This window comes from Meleagris gallopavo, chromosome 1 (assembly GCF_905368555.1).
Source record: "Meleagris gallopavo chromosome 1, MGAL_WU_HG_1.1, whole genome shotgun sequence".
Taxonomy (NCBI): domain Eukaryota; kingdom Metazoa; phylum Chordata; class Aves; order Galliformes; family Phasianidae; genus Meleagris; species Meleagris gallopavo.
The window spans coordinates 134,267,813-134,282,963 of NC_139404.1; the positions used below are offsets into that span (position 1 = coordinate 134,267,813).

At 43.8% G+C, this 15,151-nt stretch overlaps 1 protein-coding gene across 2 annotated transcripts in view; it reads right to left on the minus strand.

The window, feature by feature from the left end:
- EDAR (ectodysplasin A receptor) overlaps window positions 1-14,746 on the minus strand; it is a 73,997-nt gene extending 59,251 nt beyond the window's left edge. For both annotated transcript variants that reach the window (XM_085214893.1, XM_010728280.4), the window contains exon 1: window positions 14,401-14,746. The gene's annotated coding sequence lies outside the window, so the exon portion shown is untranslated. The remainder of the gene's footprint in view (window positions 1-14,400) is intronic.
- Window positions 14,747-15,151: the final 405 nt, after the last annotated feature.

Genomic DNA, 15,151 nt, shown 5'->3' on the forward strand with positions numbered 1-15,151 from the left:
CTCCAGAAGTTTTCTAGTTTTCTTTCCAATCAGTCCTTTGCCTGGTATTAATCCAGCTTCTCTCCAACTCACGTGCTTTATCATGCCAGTGACTCCTTCTCTTTATTTCTGTACCATCTCTCTTGCCACCTACCCTTGTTCTGATCCAGCTGCTGGACTTGCTGTGTGGTGAAGCAGAGAGCAGAAAGTGCCCTTTCCCCTGCCTGGACCCGATGCTTCCACAACTGCTCACATCCCTGCTGAGCTTCATAAAGCCAAGAGCAGGACCTCTGCATCTTTTTCTCCCTCCCTCCCACGTGCTGCAATCAACGCCCTCTGCTCTGTCTGCTCCCCTGGTGCAGAGCATTTCAAGGCAGGCTTTCAGCTCCTCCACAAACTCAAAGTGGCAAAGACACGCCATGCACATGTTGCTTCTGCATCAAAATAATCCCAGCTGGAGCACAGTTTCACCAACTCACCCTCACCTGTCAAAGGCGTGATGCCACCAGGGCAATGCAGCATCATCAGCCTCCATCCACAGAGGGCTGGGTAATGCTGAGATCATCTTTTAAAGTTAAATGTAAGAACTCATGTTTCTGATTTGTGAGGGCTGTTCCAACAGCCACTATCTGGCAAATTGACTCTTATCCAAGAACTAAGGACATACTGCTGATCCAGTAGGTCCCTTGGAATCATGCTGGTCAGGGGAAGCTCTTGGAAGAGGGCTCAGCCTCACTGAATGTAGGGCTCCCTGTATGTGGAGGAAAAAATAATGCATGTACCTTTAGTACTGCATGCGGTAGCAAAACCATAGAACAGGAAGTGATTTAATCCAGTGACTATTTTCTTGAAGTAAATAAAGGGTTATAGAAGCAGCCTTTCTGGAAGATAGACCTATCAACTGCACAACAGCAACTGAGGAACTACATTTCTTTTACAGCCTGTCTAAGATGTCACACTGTGCAGAGACCTGGGGGCATGTTTTAGTGATGTGCTTTAAATGGTGAAAAGCAAAAGCTAATTCTTCTCAAAAAAGGATGGAAGTGGGAAACTAGTTTAAAAAACAAAGCTTTTGAGGGATAGCAAGTGCTTGTGTTTAATTGTGCTCAGGTCGCTTTCAGATTCAGTTTCTGGACATCTTGGCTCTGTCTTCTAAGACATCCACACAAATTCATGTATGTTCCTAAGTGCCAAATATGTACAATGCATTTCAGCTTCGACAACAAGTGACAGTTAATTAAAACGATGCACCACACACAGCTTATCCTTTCATGATAAATGATGGCACTGATAGATGCATCATTTTTATATTATGCTTAATTACATCAAAGCTAGACCCATCAGAGTGCAAAGGAAAGGGTAGCATTTTTGTTAGTTACTAATAAACTCTGTTGGCTACCTTTTTTCTACACCACTGACATATAATAGAAAGTGATCAAAACCACATACATTACATGTCAGTTAAAACCATTTCATTTTTTTTTATCATGTCATGACATACTGAGTATACAAATCTTTAAAAATAAATCTGTACTATCACTCTATCTCTTGGCAGCTCATGGTGATGTGAGTTTAAGGCTTTAAAGAAACAATGACCGAGTTACCCTGTTCTTCCATTCTACCCATTTTCCTTGCTCACTGTTACACATACAAAGCTCCTCACCTGAATCCTTCAGGTCCTGTTTTTCTCCTGCACATCTATTCCTGTTGTAGGAAGAAGCAAAAGCTGGATATAGAACCGCAAAATGGCTCTCCCTAACTTACGTGCCTAATAAAACAAAACTCTCCTAAAGGGACTAACTTCAGTCTTTAGAACATGAAAACCAGATTTTGCTGCCCCCATTCAGAGAGCTGCATCAACAGCTGAAATTAGTGGGCCTGCCATGAGGAAAGTGCATTCACACAGTTAGCAAAGTCTCCTAAATAAAAACCAAACTGTCTACAATTATAGTGGTTTTTTTTTTTGAAGTCCACTTTGAGTGTTCAGAAATACTATGACTCACATAGGCAGTCTTTACTTCAAAGCCCTACAAAAGCCTGGAAATGAAAACCTAAGACTACCACATTCATGTCACCTATTACTCCTTCCCTGAAATTTGCCCTTACAACATCTTGTTCCTGAATTTCTGCTGTACTCTCCATTTGCTCTTTGAGGAACTGTTCTTGAATAGATTAAAAAGCACTGTGATTTGCTAAGAACTAAAGACTTGTATACGGGATATGGTTAGCACATTTCAGAGGAGTATATGGTTTCCATACATCAATTGATTATCGGACTAGTAAGACACACTTTGAGTAAAATGGGACAACATCAAATACTTACTCTGTTTAATTTGGAACAGGGAGCTCCATTCTCTCAAGAGAGTGCCAAAACCATGGGGTTATTGGAATTTGTTAGATGGATTTCTCTTTTTATCCATCTGGGTTATTTCCCCCAGCTCTAACTGGATCCCAAAGCAAACAGACAGAGCTTGTGCAGCCGAAGAGTCATTTTTCTCCTTCCTCATTCACCTGTGTCCCTCACCCCTTCTCCCTGGCAGTCCTGCCCACCCAGAGGTTGCAGGGGGAAACATAATCCTTGGAGGTTTCATGACGCAAGCAGCCATGCTGGGGCTCCGGTGAGCCTGTAAGCCTCTGAGAACTGCAGGTGGCAGAAAGGTCTTTGCAAATGTCCCAGTGGGGATGGCTTCAGCCACAGCTGGCAATCAGTCATAAGACACTGATCCGTTGGAAACCAACCTTCAACCATGCTGGTGCCCCTGGAGCTGCCTGCCTTGTAACCTTCCCCAGTTTAAAATATCCTGGGATAATCTTGAACATGTTTTCCCTAAGAAATTTCTCTGCTTCACCAGAGGTCAGAACCAGGGACCAGATCTATAACAGGGGCAGTGTGTGATGGACTTGAGTCCCCAGCCATGGAGGCCACATTTAGTGGCAGCATCTTTGCTATTACCAGAGCTTAAGAAGAGCCTCAAAATGGAGACCTCAAAAGACAGCACATGTACCCTAGCCATGCCTCTGACAAGGCCCCTGGGAATATCCTATATAAGAGGCCTCCTCTGAACATCAGCAGCACTTCTGTGTGGTGTGGGTGTCAGAGCACTGGCACAGGCTCCCCGGAGGCTGAGGGGTCTCCTCCTTGGGGATCTCCAGCAGCTGCCTGGCCATGGCCCGGGGCACACCCTGCTCTGGGTAGCCCTGCTGGAGACCTGGGGTGGGTCTGAGGGATCCAGAGGGCCTTGCCAGCATCAGCCATTCTGGGATTCTGAAAACTAGTTAGGCAATCAGCTCCCCTCAAAATCTTTCCCAGTGGTTTCCCTCCTTCAGTCCACTTCTCTTCCACAAAATACAGTACTACTACTGCTCTATCTCTCTGCACAAAAGAGCCCCAGTGTAGTAACACAACAGTAGATGTCTCTGCCAGGCAGAAGAGAACATCTTCCTGTGTTTGAATTTCAGTTTAAGACTCTTACGCCTTGGTAGCTGAGTCCCTTCCGGGAAGCATGGCTGCAGGCCACCCCCTGCCAGAGCTCTCCAGCTCCTCCCTGTTGAAGCCTTCCTGGTTTGCATCAGGCGGTCTCTTTCTCACTTGGACAGATGACTCCTAAACCCACCAACAGGGGCACCACCTGGGACAGGATTTGGAAACTGGACTCCAGTTCTTACTCTAAAGAAAATTTAAATATTTTAGATTGTGTGTTCCCCATAGCCCCGTACACCCTGGCAAGTACCCTAGCCACTACGTAACAGCACTGTTTTTTCTCTCCAAAGAGTTACAGATACCTACAGGGATGGAAAGAAGACATAGAAAACACAAGAACCAGTGCTATGGGGAGCACTCCAGGGAGCACTAGAAACAGGGAAAGTTTCTCCAGGCAGATGAGGACATCAAGGCCCTGTCTCCTATATCCCAGCTGTGCAAAGGCTAAAAATAAAAGCTCATTGACCATCAGCAGCAGGACTCACACATGATGTGCAGATCCATTTCCCCAGCACAGCCTCGGCCAGGTAAAGCATGTCCAGAAGCACACGTTCAGGCATGCAAGGAACTCAGTGGATGTAAGCATGGGTGTTAAGGAATGTAGCCACCTCTGGGGTGAAGGGGCAGGCGAGCAAAGTTTCTAAGGATCTAAATTTTAGACTTCCGCTTGTGGAGAGACGAGTCTGAGGCACCTGAGTTCTTCTCTGGGATTAAGTCTATGAAGATGACCTAAAGGAAAGTTTCTGCTTCTCACCCCAAAGTGCTCCTGAATCAAAGATTCCAAATGTCTGTTTGTTATTCTACAGACTTCTCACACACCCATCTCTAATTGCTCTTCTGTGATTAAGGAAAAGCATTTCATCTGTGTATATGAAAAAGGGTGAAAACTCTACATGAAAAACACTGTGAAGTTCAGACAACTGTTTGTGAACTTTCATCTGTTCTGCAAAAATGGACATGTCTATGCAGCTAAGCAGAGGTCTGAGTGCAACACTTGTTAAATTAATGCAGCTAGCATCAGTAACGACAGGGAAAATACCACAGATAACAGCTTTGCTTTTGTATGTATTTTTGGACTTCATTCATTCGATTTAATCAACGTGGCTTTTGCAGCCTGTGCGACAATTTTACCTTTTCTTTAATTTTTTGTCCAGTTCAGACAAGGACTCAGGCAACAGCAAATGAAAGCACAAAACCAGCAGTCTGCTAAAATAAATGGTGAAAATATCCATGGCATCAAGACTGAGAAAGCTTCTCAAGTCTTTGCTTTCAAATGTTTCCATCAAAATTGTTTTGAAAGGGATGAACAGAAATTTCTGAAGGAATAAAACAACTCCAAACACTATACTTCCCATTCATTTTCTTTGCCTCTGTTTTAGAATTCCGTAACAAAAAGCCATATGCATTTACAAAGAAACGTGTTTACTTGATGTGGTAAGTACATACATCATTCCACCAATGAGTTTGGTGGGGTCACTTTTTTGTCACTTTTTTAAGGAAAAAGTTTGCTACTTCTTACGCACATTTCTGAATTCTTCAGGGATGCTTGTATAATTAGGAAGATCTTAGTGAATTAATAAGCCAGAGTACTTTGTAAAGGTTTTAAAATAATGTAAGTGAGAGTTACACCCAGGCTATGGTGTGGGTGAGCAATGCATGGAATTGAGCAAGGCTCTAACATATTGCTGAAAACAAGCATTCCCCTCCAGAGCAGGCAGTAGCTTTACCAGGTGTTAGCCCATAATTTCTCAGTCCCAGACTTGTACAGCGATGCTGTACAAAACCTTTTTAGCCACTACAAACCACAACAAGTTCAAGATGTGACTCATGTCTAAGCTTTGACTGGCTCACTGTTACCAGCTTAGTCATTGCCAGCAGCCCTACACGCAACTGCTGATCCTGCGGCATCCTCAGCACAACTCCCTCCTATGGGAAAGCCCTGGTTAGTCAGCCTTGCAGAAAGGTAGGGTATTGTGATATTTCTCTTACCATTGAGCCGCTTTGCTCTTCCTGTATTCCCATCTTAATCACTGTGCGAGCTGTTGGTCTTCCACGCTTTCTTTGTGTCTATGTAAATTCAGTGTTTGATGCTGCAGAGGCGGAGACGATTTCTAAGTCAAGGGGCAGGTGTGAGTGAAGGGAGCAACCCAACAGCCAAACTATTTGAAAAAGAAACCTTTAATGTCTCATCAGCTCAGCACTTGAAAAAAAAAAAAAAAAAAAAAAAAAAGCCTTCATAACTTGCCCTGAAAACTGGAAAAACAGGGTGTCTTGCTATAATTTAAGACATTAATAACAAGGCAATATTGCCATTCTCTGACATATTTTGACTTTAGCACAGCAAAATGCTATCTTAAAAACTGAAGCTGGTAATTAATTCCTGAAATACTGTCAGTGACAGAGAAACTACAGAAGAGTTGATTTGTTTCTCATTCACTCATTCACTTCAAATTCCACATCTTCATTCACAGTCAAAATTTCAATATTTTGAGAAAAGAGCCCAGGCTAAATTGTAGAGCACATCTGAAGAAAGTTTTCTTTTGTTGAACAGACTTGCTGACAAGTAGTTAGGCCTGACTAGAAATTGGAGAATACTTACAGTACAGTACAGTTGTGACTTTACACACTGACCATGGGCTTCAGAATTATTTAGCTGCTACCATGAGCACCCCTGAAACTGCACCCTAACGACCTGACACCCCAATTAATAAAAAGTTTCAGGAAGAATTATTTTTCACCTGCAGCCTTTTCACAACAAAGCAAGAACACGCTGCACCTTGAGGGCACATAGGGCAATATGAACTGTCTGAATTGCCAAAATATTATTTTCCTGTTCCAGAAAAGACTTTTAAGCATGTAGTTAAAGACAGATAGTGGCACACTTGCCCTCTGTGGGAGTATTTGCCTGTTTGAAGTTGTGTGTGTGCTTACAAGTTTGGCTGTATAAGTCAGGATATATAATAAGCAGTCAGATAAAACCCCTGCACGTGCATCTTTATATCATAGAGATCCCAGTAAGAAACCAGAAGTCAAAACGTATTTAAAATTTCCTATTGGACTTGTTCTTTTTGCTGAAATAATCAACTGTTGAGACTCTTGCCTCATCCAGAACTCTTTATGATACTTGTAGATAGATGGGCAAATGCAGGCATCCTGCTCCTTACACCTTCAAAGCTATCACGTAAAGATAACAGTGTTTTCTTTTAATCTTTTTTTCATTACTGAATATTATGCTTACAACAATCCTGCTTTGCTACAGATGGTTTCCTGTTGTTTCTGCCAAATGTGAAATAGCAATAAAACTTGAAAAGGTTTTGATGCTGTCACTGCATGAAAAATTGCATCTACAAGAGTAAATTAAATATGAGCCATAGCCTTTAATTGCTTTAATCTTACTTGGTAAGTGAACTTTTTTACCCCCACCTCCAACTCAAAGCTTCCGATAACATGACCTGAAGGGAAAAAAATAGAGCTATGTATTCTAGTCAGGTAGAAAGCCTTCATTAACAAAAGCAAAAAAGAGGAAGGGGAAGTTGATAATTCTCATGTCCAAACCAACCAAACAGCCACCAACTCCAACTAACACGAGCAGTGCCTTTGGCTCTGCATCATAAAATATGTAAAGTCATTTCTGTTAGAAGACAGTAGAGTTCCTGTTTTCAGAGCTATAATAAGGAGATCTATCATCTTAGCAGACAAATTACTAGAAAATGGCTTACATGCTCCCAAGGGAACAGAGCCTTTGCTCCTTGCGTGGGCAAATCTCAGTGAACTCAGTGACAGCTTTACTTGAATGCGAAAGGAGTATTAAGCAGCACTTCAAAGAAAAACTGAATTTTATACATAACTTATATAATGGGGAGAACTGTTAATGTTCCCTGTGGGCATAAATTCAGTGTTGTAGGGGAGAAGGACTGCAGCAAAGTGTTTTATCTGCAAATGTATGAGACGGGCACATTACTTACAACAACAAATGGGTGAGCTACATGGGCGCTCCCAGATTTCTGCCAATATTTGACTGACACCCCATCAGGACAGTCGTTTTCTAGAAAACAACAGTGAGCATTTAACCACATCCTTCTCCCAACAAGGTAAGGCTGTCTTCACTGCCATGGATCTGTCTATACAAGCACTGAGGGCAGAGGCAAAAATAGTAGAAACCGCTGTCATTTTGAGTGCATTTGTCTGTCTGTTGCTGTGCATACAAGGCCTGCTATCTCAGGGCTCTACAGCACAAGAAACAAGCGCTCTGTGTTACACTGGAGATTTGGCAAGCGCCCATTTCTGTGGGAAGAAAGCATGTAACTGTAGTCTCACCTGACTGAGACATTGGCCTCACAGCTGCTCAGCCCTCTCCTGTTTCTTACTGGGGACTGATTTGATACCTGTTCACTGCAAGAAGCGATTTGCTCATGGTGGAAGAAGCTGGCTGTTTCCTTTGATTCATGCTGACTTTCCTTGTTCTGCAGACTGGGATTGAAAAGCTGAGGCAGAGGTGACACTGTGGGCAGGAGTAAGTGGAAAATGTGTGCAGTCATGCAGCTGCAACCACGTGGATGTGGCTCACCCACATGCTGTGTCCCTGGGGCATCTCTTCAGGGTGCCCCGGCATTTCCCCATGCCAAAATCCTGCACCAGAGATACTGCTCAGGGGTTTAGTTTGACTTCCACTTAAGCTAAATTAAAAGCAGCTTTGTACAAGCTTTGAGTGCCCTACAGCTATGGACAAATCCCAGTACTTTGGCCCAGCTGTGGTCACTGTGAAGCTTTGGGGCAGGCAAGGTGCAGGGCTGCTTGGACCTGTGAGGCTGACATGCTAGGCCTGCTGCCTTTCCTGAGGGATGATGTCTCTCTCTGCTGTCTGTTAAACCAGCACCATTTTCCCTGGGTCAAGGAACCATCCATGGACAAGAACATGCTCTCCCTTTTGCAGCATAGCCCACATACATCTGGACATTGGGTGTCCACCAGATACTGGAACGTAGGCCCCTTTTAAAGGGCTGCTGACAGTGCTGGAGAGTCTCCTGTTGGCTTCGCTGGGAAGCAGATCAAGCCCTGCATGTTTCTTTCTTCCTTTCTTAACAATTTTGCCATTTGGTCATCAGCTGAATTATTCGCACCTTTCACATTCAGTTAAATACCACAAAATGCTAGTGCAGGACATTTCTCATAACCGGTTAGAAACCATGATAGAAAACACAACCCTGCAACATCAGAGATGTTCTGCATATACTGCACTGGATTTGCATCTAGGTTTCCTTGTTGCTAGCCAGTGCCATCTGTTATCTGTTTTGGTCTGCTTGTGAGAACTAGTAATTTCTGAAAATTTAGAGACAGGAAAGAACAATGGCTTTTTCCTTTGTATTTTATGTCCCAAAGAAACCAACTGTATCTATATATGCACACAGAAATATACCCCTTCAAATGGCAGTACGCTAGCATATGCTTCTTCTATATGGAAAATTTAAAGAGACAAGGCCCATCAAGGGGCAATATTTGAACGTAATGAAATAAATCTGTGCCTCACAATGCTTGGATATTCAGTTCTGCTTTTGTCTCCCTTGGAGGGTGCTGACATTCAGACTTGATGATGGATTAAGCAGTGACAGCTGAGATAGTTCCTGCCCTCAGCAGTGCGTTCTGCCCCTTGCTTGGAAATTACTGTCCTCCCACTGCCAGCACAACTGAACGCTTTGTGGATTTCAGACTGCCAGACTTCACGTGAACCTTGTCTCACGACAATTTGCCAGCCTGTAAACTCCTGTGGTTTGCAGGCGAAGCACTGAGCTGTGCCGACCGCACAGGTGGAAAAGGCTGAGAAAGGAAAGGGGGCCCAGGCCAGGCAGCAGCAGCAGCAGCCCACGCAGAGCTCCCATCTATTTATGGAAATATAAAAGTTTTGAGCTCAGGGGACCCATTGTCACCGACTACCCCATGAGCAAAGAAATGGCAAAATCTCAAGTGACAAAGAGAGAACACATCTTCAGCCTTTTCTTGGGGCTTTTGGGTTTTTTTGGTTGATTGATTTATATTTTTTTCTTTTGCAACTGTGCTTCAGGGACAGTATGAAAATATGCTCAGCACTGACTAAACTCTGTTCCTTTGAGGTCTGTTACATATTTTTATTTTTCTAAGAAAAGCAATTGTACTTTAGCATGGTAATTTCGAACTCCTCTTGGTTATAGATGCTAAATTTCAGTCCCATGTTTGAGGATGACGTCTGTTTCACACTTCTCAACTATAGCAGGCTATGAACCAGCATCAGGTAATTTAGCAGAGTCTGCCATTATAGCCTTTCACCTGGCCTGTTCCTCATATTTCTGCTGTTTTTCTCTTCCAAGATGTGTGATCTGGATGCACAGGGTCTGTCTATCTCCTTCTTTTCAGTGACAGAAGCCAATTTGTGTAAAGCCAATTTATCAGCTATTAATATGCAGATATTCGTCTCTCCACAGTCCTCCTTCCAAGCAGCAGAGCATGTATACATTCAGGAGAGAAAAATGGGGCACGTCATAGAAATGCATTCTGGTCTGGATAATTGTAAATATTGAATCTTGAACTATTAAAAACGGTACTTGCTTAAGATTAAAAGAAAAATCCTGATAGTCAATCTGCAAATAATTGTATGCTGTTTAACTGGCACTTCAGTAGTTTTCTTTTGTGATCCATCTGAAGGAAGAAATGGATGTACTGTCAGAATTAAAAGTTCTCTCGGTACTTGGCCATATGTTTTTGCTTTGGTCCCCAGACTGTTATACTGCTGAACAAAGGGTAGAGACTGATGTAACAGAATTTAGTATACAACATAACCTCTAGGGGAGGTGGGGAAAAAAGTGAATCTTTCTATGTTTCCTTAGTACCAAAGATCTGTCTTGGACTTAGATTAAGTCAAGTTTTGCAGCACCATGTCCTGCCTGTAATGTCTAATGAACTAGAGGCTCATTAACATGATATACAGGGGACAAACATCCATCAGTATTTTCGCAGCAGAGACAATGACAGTGAGAAACTGGAGCTCACATATCTTTATACACCAGGCTTCGACAGGGAAGCACATATTTCACAGAAGATCAGTTGGGAAAGGTTGGATGCTATAGGTTTGCAAAAATGTTCATCGTAGCCTTCAAGACCAAAAGGATCTCAGGTCTACCAGTATTTCAGGATGCGGCAAGCATAGTCAAGCTAAGCATTATAAACTGTTTCATTTTCTCACAGTATCTCCAGTGGCCATGGACCGTACCCAGCTAACGTTCCCAAAACACAGCTTACACCACATGTGTTTATTATCAGAGCAGCTGCTGAAGCCCCTGGATGGTTGGGCCATGGAAAACCTCCTAACCCTGTGAGCACAGCAATTTGGCAAGGGCCAGCTCAGATACCACCAAATGCAGGAGAGCTGTGGAGCAAGAAACAACACCAACAACACCTTTTTCAAGCCCCTGAAAAAGTCTTTCCACCATAAAACTGACACAATTCTGGCAGGCTCTTCTGCTGTGTAAATCCTTACCAGCCTCAAAAGGAAAAGAGCAATATTTAAGGCATTAAGTCCAAAAAAGCTCAATTCTGCAGAACTGAGACTGAAAATGAATAAATGCCAAAAACTCTATGAAATCCACCAATAACACTGCTATTTATTTTGCAGTGCAGATGGTCAGACATTAGGACAATTGGTAATGTGAAACCTGTTGGTACATTCATGGTGGATGATTCAGACCAAGCATTTTGGATTACCAGCACTCAAAAACATCAGATCAGGAAGATGTGGCCCTGACTGTCTTCACAGAGACTTGAAAATCCACTGGCAAAGCTTCAACTTCTTTAAAAGACAATAGCAGATAATGTTTAAAATAGTCTTTGTTTATCTGTTATTCTTTTGTTTCTAATGAGTTCTTTATGAATTTGAAAATAACTTGCTCTCCACTTTTGTTCTGATTTCCATGGTGGGAAGAAACAGAAAGATCTGAGATACATCAAGTCAGAAGAAACGCATGCAACATTAGCACGGCTCAGGAAGCAGCATTTGATCACTGAGCATTGCCACAGAGCCAGCAGGAGCTGGGCACACCAGCCTTGTGGGAGCTCTGCCATTGACTGCATGGGCCCAGAAACTCAAGTTTGTTTTTTATAGAATTGGATGAGCTATAAATCAAATAAAAGAACAAGAAGTTACTTGGCCTCCAAATAATACTTGGATGTCCTAGTTTTCTGCTGCGTGAACACAGGTTCTTAGCTTTCCGGGAAAAGTATGACCAAGCACTTTGCTCACACAGTGACCACAAAGGCAGAACAATAATATCTACAGAGGAGGACAGTCATATGTATCATATGTCTTCCAAGGAGATAAATATCTGTAAAGGATTAGGCAGCTGTTAAAAAAGGATTTATCACCTTGGAATACATATGATAAGATCTCTCTGATTTTGCAAACGGCTTTCTGTCCTAATGACACACTGGCCAGAACGTTTTTGTGTATTCGGAAGGAAGTGTTTTCCTCGCCAACAGCTGCTGCTCCAGGAGATGAAAAGAAGCACCTGTTATCTTCTGAAGGCATCGTAAAAAATAAAATACTGGGCTTTGAGTATCAGGAGAACTCCAGAAGGCAGAAAAGACCTGGTTTGGAGATCAACCCAGAGGAAGAAAACAGATCTACCCCAGCTCCTCACAAATGACTCATGCAGGGTGTGGCCTTGCTGGAACCTCTTGGTTCACCTTCTATAGACAGAAGCTCATGTTGCGATTTATCTACCTTTTAGCTGAGAAGCGACATAGATATTATCTGAAACCCAGTTCCATCCTAGTGCAGTTAAAGGAAACTACTCTGCTAAGGATATTAGAGGGGAATTCCTCTACCGATGACAACATGAGAAAAACATTATCTTAATATTAATCTTATCTTCAAAAGCTTATGCTGCTATTTTTTGAAAACTGAGACTTGGACCATTTATCTAGTACGGCTAAATGGATTCGATTAGAAACTGTAGACATGTCAAAATACTCCAGTCCTCCAGGAAATGTCACCCTTATGCGCAAAGCTGCCATGTTCCACATGCAGCCATTTCCAGAGAAATGCTAAACACCGTTACAGTACAATTGCATTCAGCTCAACATTTTCAGTGAGGTGATTTCCACTGCATACAATTTGGTACAATCCCTCAAAAACGACTACCTCAAAGTCTGACGTGAAAAATTAAAACATCACACGTTTTCCATTTAGGTGCAATAAATGGAAAAAAAAGCCTATTTATGGCAGCAGTTTTCTGTAAAATCTATCTTTATTTGGAAAAAAAAAAAAAAAAAAAAAAAAGCATACTGTCTTTTTCTGGTCTCATTCTCATCTGAACTCTCTGTTGGGCTCAGGCTACATTTTTACTAACAGTAACATACCAGTGTTGGACCCTGGCAGCCAAAAGAGCCAGGCCAACCTTCGGTAAAAGTTTCAGTTGTCAGATACCTCCAGTGAAGCTGGGCTTTCGGGAGAAATTGTGAGTGGCGTGGAGCCAAACTGGCTGCTGATGAAAATAGTATATTTCCTTCATCTGACTGGTTTATTTTCTTTGCACTTCAAAATTAGTTTCTTACTAGTATTGCTCTTCAGTAGAGGATGCCTAGACTTCTTTTCATTTTTTACATCTTAGTTATGACAGAGAAGGAAGGACTGAGTAATGGCGATCACAGACACAGATTTTGACTTCATTTTGCATAATGAAATTAATTTCCTTTTAAAATTCATCATCATCCATGGTTGTTTGTTGTTGTTTTTTGTTTTTCTTTTTCATAGAGAAGCCAGACATTTCAAACATTTGACCCAAACGTTTCAAGATCCATCATGCAAAATAGCAATTCACTACATGGTCTCCTTCCTCTTCTGTGGAGGAGTGGCTGCAATAGCCATAGGCCTCATCTGTTCCAACAAACAGCAGCCACAGGTGTGGAAGCTTTCCTTGTAGCTGGAGGCATACAAAGAGGTTTTGGGTGGCACCCCTAAGTTCCTGGGTACCACTGCACTAGATAAGGGAATAGATCTGAAGCACTGCCCAGTGCCCCACCATTCAACATCTAAAATGTCACAGGTTGCAAAAATGACAACATGCTTTCTCTCGGGCATACAAGCACCCTTTCTGCTAATCCACAGCACCAGTGCTGTAACTGAGGCAGCAGACAACCAGCTCAGTACCAGCAGCAACCACAACCACACAAGGCTCACACAGGCCACCTGGCTCTGCTGCTGAGATGGGTGTTAGCCCAGGCTGAGCAATCTGCTCCCACAGAGGCAGCTGAGGTGGGCATGTAAAGCTGCTCAGGTACTACAGGTACAGGGCACAGTGCCCGAAGAGGGTAAGCTTTCCTCTGCAGACGTCAGTCCCTCAGCACTCACCCAGCAAGGCTAGGGAAGCAGGGGAAATAAAAATCGGCATGCTACAAACATGTATTCACATGCACACGCAGCCAGCCTCTATGCTGCCGCTGCTGTGCTATCTGGTCGTAATTTCCAATGTGCAGCAACAGTGTAAAATGCACAGGCAAAGCAGTTTGCAACATTAACAAGAAACCCAAACTAGCAGTCCCCCCATCCTCTAGAGAAATGCGTACCTCCACTCGAGTGAAAAAGTTCATCAGGCTCACTCAGATCTGTGAGCAGGTCAGAACATCGAGATTCCTTGTAATAAATACACCTAAAGCAGTCTGAATCAAAGATGCTACCAAGATCTCCAACTACTTTCTGGTGTCCACAGAAAATAAATAAATAAATAAGCAAACAAACAAACAAATAAATAAAAGCAGTTCTTTACTGCTGGGAGCAGAAAAACTCACAGAACGGTCACTCCTAAACCCACAGAGTTTCCAGTCGGAGTCCCAGCGACAGACCTGCAGCACAGCAGGTCCCCAGGCAGCCGCACCAGCTTTGGGGACGGCTGGCACATCGCCCGACGCCAGCATACCTCACAGACGGGGTCACCACCACCGCAGCCCGAAGGTGAGGTCCTCCCGCAGGCACAGGGCTCGAGGCGAGCGCTCGGACGGATTCTCACAGGTGCCGAGGCTCGGCCACAGCCAGCACGCGTGTTCCCTCTTCACGGAGTTCGGCATGAATGTCCTCAACAGGATCCCAGGGGTCTCCGGCCCCCCGAAGCCCTCAGCTGTCACCGGGCGCTGCCTTCGCAGGCTCGCAGGGCTTCCCAAGAACTTCTCCTCAGCTGCTTGCTCTCTGTCGGAGAAGTTTTGTGAACTGCAGGCAACGGGACAGGGCTTCGGTCTCAAAAAACTCGCCTACCCCACCTAGAGGTGCGGGGCGATCAGGCGCCCAGCATCCTCCTCCCGTCCGCCTGCTCCTCTCAGGTTGGATCGGGGTTTTACTCGGGAGCAGGGAAAGAAGCGGCTTCTGCCAGCTCTGTCTCGTAAAGGGGAGGCAGAGGCCGGGACGTGGAGAAAGGGAACATTTCTGGGAAGGTGCCTGGGATAGAAGGAACGAGGAGGAAATTTGCTGATCGAACTTTTCATCTGCAAATGCCGGTATGTCAAACGTTTACACACAAACGGATTAAACGACAGGGGGACGTTTATCACTGAGAGAGCGGAGAGGCACTAGCACGGGCTGCCCAGAAATGGCCCATCCCTGGGGGCATTCAAGGCCAGGCTGAATGGGGCCCCGGCAGCCTGAGCTGGTGGATGGTCTAGAGACATGGCAACCCT